This window comes from Etheostoma cragini, chromosome 17, assembly GCF_013103735.1.
Source record: "Etheostoma cragini isolate CJK2018 chromosome 17, CSU_Ecrag_1.0, whole genome shotgun sequence".
Taxonomy (NCBI): Eukaryota; Metazoa; Chordata; class Actinopteri; order Perciformes; family Percidae; genus Etheostoma; species Etheostoma cragini.
The window spans coordinates 23,662,582-23,668,373 of NC_048423.1; positions in this window are offsets into that span (position 1 = coordinate 23,662,582).

The following is a 5,792-nucleotide window of genomic DNA, read 5'->3' on the forward strand; positions in this document are numbered from 1 at the left end:
GCCCCCCCTCCAGCTGCCGTAAACTAAGGTAAGCCACAGTGCACAGATGCTGAGTAAGCTATTGTTGTTTGTGCAGTGGATTTGAAGTCCAGTGATGGTCAGAGGCGAGTGGTGGTGGTGTGGGGGGGGGGAGATGGAGATGTGCAGGAGGAGGGTGTTGGCCTAGTCGGGTCACGTTTGTCGGCCGCTGCTCGGTCCGGCACGCTCCGCTCTCCCTGTCGGGCTGTAAATATTTACAGAGCATCGTGTGTGTGTGTGTGTGTGTGTGTGTGTGTGTGTGTGTGTCAGATGAGGTACTTCCCTTGGTCTCCCCACAGTTTACTAACACTGGCCCCTGGCTCTTGTTCAGGCCCTGGCTCTGAGCTGCTATGAATCAACCAGTGAGAGCCATCAAGCAGAAAGGCCCCTCACTCTACCTTCCCTGACCCCTATGCAAATCACACAGAGTGAGTAAGAGAGAGATGGGAGGTGTGTTTGTCTGCATCACCCCCACCCTGTATACGAGGCTGCGCCGCTGACATCACGTCTTTGCGGGTGGAACGTTCTCATAAAACATGTTTTCTTTACTCCTTTCCCAATGTAAACAATACCGAGGGTGTAAATACCATTAAGTCCCCGGGCCAGGCTGGTTTTAGGCATGCAGCTCTGGACACGGATGTTTCCAGATTCATGCAGCACAGACTGAGCACATGGGCGGAAGTTTCACTGTGGTGTGGTTATTGAGGGACATACACATGCTAACCTGGACTGGGTCTAATTCAGTCTCAGGCTGCTTTATTTCAGAGGTCAGCACATCCTTGGCTGCCCTTTTAATCTGCTACAGAGACCACAATTAACTTGGAATACAAGATAAGGCACTGTTGCAAAAACCTCCCAAATCCATGCATGAAAAGGCAAATTATCTGACAAATTTAGGTTGTAAAAATAACATAATATACAATGGCTTTATCATCTCAAAATAGATGAGCTTGTGCTCTCTCAAATCCACTTAAAACCTTAATGTCAATTTTCTCCCATGACTTTATCAAAGAGGCTTCAGAAATGCGACAAATTAAAGAGAAAAAATGAGCCGAGAAGCATGAGACATGCTTCTTTGTAGGGCTGACTAATAAGAACGGGTAAGTGCTCATACCAGACCAAGTGAGGCTAGCTGCAAATCCTCTGAGTGTACTGAACCCAGCAATTGTGTGTTCTATTGTGTATCAATTCATTTTTTAATGATGCAGTAGATAAGCCTTATAAAACTAACTTTCGGTCCGATATTATCGGCCAATATCAGACATTTCCCGATCTATCGGTATCCGCATTTATAATGGCCAATAAAAATATATATATATACTGTGGATTTTCTTTTAATCCTTGTGATTTTATTCATTATAACTTTAATATATTTTGATGTTGTTTTTCAACCTACTCTAAAAAAGAATCCTCCTGTTGAGCCAGATTCATTCCAACTCAAGGGGAACACATATCCAGCGTGTCACTCGGGTAAAATGAAAGGCTAACATGTCCAATTAAAGCTATATTTAAAATTATTTTTGCAATCGGCCTTGTCTTAAAAATCCTTTATTGTTCGGCTCTAGTCTCTGTGCTGTATGTGTCACTCAGTCTACCTGCTCAGCTTTTGCAACCCAGCATAACAACTGTGAGAAGGAAGAGACCGAGGACAGGCGTGAAAGTTTCAGGCCTGGGTATTTGACAGACCCGGCTGTAAAATTTAACATGCCCTATCTAGTTCAGTAAGGAGCTTTACTTAGACCAGGCGCGGCCTTAAAAACACGCGGAGGGCGATAAGGAAGGATCTGTGAGGCGAGAGGGCGGGACCGCTGTAGAAGGGAATGCTGTGTTGACACTGTGCGTTTGGCCTTTTTTTTAATGTGTGGCCAATGGCGTTAAAGATAGAGAGCCACGCATGAAATCCCAATCACCATGAATGAATGAATGAATGAATGGTCAGCACTGTTTTTTTTTGAGAGAGAGAAAGAGGACAGAAAATATGAAGAATGGCAAGAAGTGGGGTGTATGACATGAACATACTGTGTTAAATGGGTGTTTATTTGGAGAAGACCTTGGCTTTGAGCATGTGCCTGTCTTCTTTTGTTTGCCTTTTTAACTCAGTAAACACTCTTCAGGATTGAAGAGAATCCCTGAGGTGTGTGTGTGTGTGTGTGTGTGTGTGCGTGTGTGTGTGTCAACGTGAATGTATGTGTACCCGTGCAACACTGGGTAATTACATATAATCATCTGAAATGTTTATACTGTACAAATAGCCTAACTATGCTGAGTGAGTGGCTGTGTGGGACTGGTATAGCTGGCGTTGTGAATGAGCCCGGCCGCTCGGTGATTACCCAGGTCCTGGTCCAACCTCAGATTGTCATGCATCTGGACAGAGGGCCTGCACACACTCTTTGTGACCACCATATCCATAGGGCACTCTGCAACATATCATAACGCCATCCTGTATGATGTAATCCTGATCGGTCCTTATGGCTATGCTTTCAGTAGAGGCGGGGGAAGTGTGCCTTGTCAAGGTCTAACCAAAGAACTGTTTTTTCCCCCCAATTAGTCCAGTTACATTTTCAAACTAATCCGGTTGTGTAACACATGCTCCTTATTAAACTGGCAATAATACACCTGGCAAAAAGAATCATGTTACACCTTATATTTTTTGTGATGCATACTACGCTGTACAGATTTGGGCTTTCAACTGAAATTGAAACTTCCAGCATCCGTTTTTAGCAAGAAATACAGTACAAAAAAGAAAAAAGACACTATAAAGACAACAATAATAAAAACCTTTTGGCTATAAAAAGACATTTACCATAAATTGTCAGTCAAGTGTTCAAGTGTCCAGGTATTTATGTGAGTCCAGGTGTGTACGTATTGTCCTCTCTGCCCTATTCCCCCCCAAGTGAGTTCAGTATTCCATTGTCAATGTCTGGCTCTCATTTGGCATGGCATTGCCAATTATTGCCTGATTAATCATTTCCTGTTTGAAACATTATGCTTTGGAGTTGTAGTGTTCCCGGATTGTACTTGGAAAGGTTTTGGACTTCTTTAATTTTGAGGGTATTTTTTTGTTAGCAACGCAAGCAGCATGGCTCTAGGAAAGGCAATGTTGGTCCACCCCTATTGGATGGATTACATTTGTTACAGATACAACAGAGGATGAATCCTAATGGACTGGCACAACATTTTGAGCTGTTATTGTTGCCCAGAGATACCAAATATGTTACTTGACTTATTTGATGGAGTAACATTTGAAGTTGCCCATTAATTTGGTTTATTTTCTTTTTAGATATTGTGTTTTATGTAACTTGCAAACTTGCTAAACTGAGATGGTGAACATGGTAAACATCATACCTAAACATCTGGCTGGTTGTAGACTCTCTGGTTCCTGGGAACAAGCTGTTCGTGTCAATGTCAACCATTTATATAGCGTCAAGGCAATCTGAAGCTTTGTCTGATTTTCATATGTATCTACAATCTTCATGCATGTTGTTGTCATGCATCACCTGGTATCCATAATGCTCATTAGCACATCTGAAAAAAATAAAAAAAGGTGTTTCTGGCTCGGAAAGAGTTGAGAGTGCCTTTGAGGTTTGACCTGCAGCTGGCAGAGAGTTAAAGCGGGTTAAGGGTCGCCTAGTCCCGGATGTGGTGCTGGTTAGGCCATGTGCATCTCTATATGTGTGTAAGTGCGTGTGCTAACAAAGAGGAGGGGTGTCGGTTAGTACTTCTCGGTTGCACTTACTCACGTCCATATTTCATGTCTGCGGCTTTCAAACAAAAGCCGTGTGTTGATACAATCTGCTGGCTAGCCAGAGGAAATGAGTGTTTGTGTTCTCACTAATGATGTTTCTATTTCTCTTTCTAATGCGATCCAGTTTGTTCCACTGAGCCAATTAGATTACCCCGTTTCTCAACATGACCACACTTCTTTGTCTTTGGGGAGACAGTTTCATCATGCTCAGGTCATCGCTGCTTCTTTATGTCCCTGTACCCATGGAAACCTTCAGAAACCTGTTTGTTTGTCCTCCACCTGTATTGTTCAGGGTGTAAATACCATTAAGTCCCCGGGCCGGGCTGGTTTTAGGCATGCAGCTCTGTACACGGATGTTTCCAGATTCATGCAGCCATGGTCATGGTGTGGTTATTGAGGTACACACATGCTAACCTGGACTGGGTCTAATTCAGTCTCAGGCTGCTTTATTTTACAGGTCACCATATTCTTGGCTGCCCTTTTAATCTGCTACAGAGACCACGATAAACTTACAATACAAGAAAAGGCACTTTTACAAAAACATCCCAAATCCATGCATGAAAAGGCAAATTATCTCTTGACAAATAAAGGTTGTAAAAATAACATAATACACAATGGCTTTATCATCTCAAAACAGATGAGCTCTTGTTCTCTCAAATCCACTTAAAACTTAAATATGTCAATTTTCTCCAATAACTTTATCAAAGATGCCACAGAAAGGGGACAAATTAAAGGGGAAAAATTAGTTATGAAGCATAAGAAATGCTTCCTTACAGGGCTGACTAAAGGGTAAGTGCTCATACAAGACCAAGTCAGGCTAGCTGCAAATCATCTGTACTCAACCCAGCAATGGTGTGTTCTGTTGTGTATCAATTCAACTTTTTGTATGTAAGAGAACGGATTATGTTATTCTTTTAAAAGTTGCGTATTGTAAATGCTATGATCATCATCATCATCATTTAACAATCCATTACCAGATATGATCAACATGTCTCTATTAACAGGTTTTGTACCACAGTCTTTAAAGTAGCTGTGATAAACCTCTCCTGAAAAAACCCTCCCTTAGCAAACTATAGACCTATATCTAACCTTCCCTTTCTCTCCAAGGTCCTTGAGAAGGTAGTCGCTTTTCAGTTATGTGATTTTCTACATAGCGATATTTTACTTGAGGACTTTCAGGCAGGATTTAGAAAGCAACTTAGCACAAAGACGGCACAGTTGAAAATTACTAATGACCTAACTGCCGCAGACGAAGGACTTGTCTCTGTACTTGTTTTACTAGATCTTAGTGCTGCATTCGACACCACTGACCATGCCATCCTGTTACAGAGACTGGAACATTTAGTTGGCCATACAGGAATCGCACTAAGTTGGTTTGAGTCATATTTATTCGATCGATCTTAATTTGTTAATATTAACAATAAATCCTCCAAGTACGCTAAAGTTAGCCATGGCGTTCCACAAGGCTCAGTGCTAGGACCAATTCTATTCTCCTTTATATATGCTTCCTCTAGGCAATATTATTGGGAAACACTAATTTTCATTGTTATGCGGATGACACCCAGGTATACCCATCAATCAGACCTGACAAAACTATTCAGCTAGCTAAACTGCAAGTATGAATAAATGATGTAAAATCATGGATGACCTACAATTTTCAGATGTTAAACTCAGACAATACTGAAGTAATTGTGCTTGGCCCTAAACCCCTCCGAACTTATTTATCTAAAGACATAGCTATTCTGAATGGGATTGCCCTGACCTCCAGCACTACTGTTAATTTATGTTATTCATATTATATTGCATCAATGGTGGATACATTTTTTTGTTGCCCAGGGCTCCATTGCAGGTTGATCTATCCATGGCAGTTGAATGTCCTTACCTAGAAACGGTGTATCTGGATTGGCCATTAGAAACCCATTCAGGCTTTACAACAACTGTGCATCCACGTGCAGGAAAAGCGAACACGCGGTGGCGTCACACCGGAGGTCTCGACTTTCGGAGTGTTGCTGTACATATCTCATCTCCC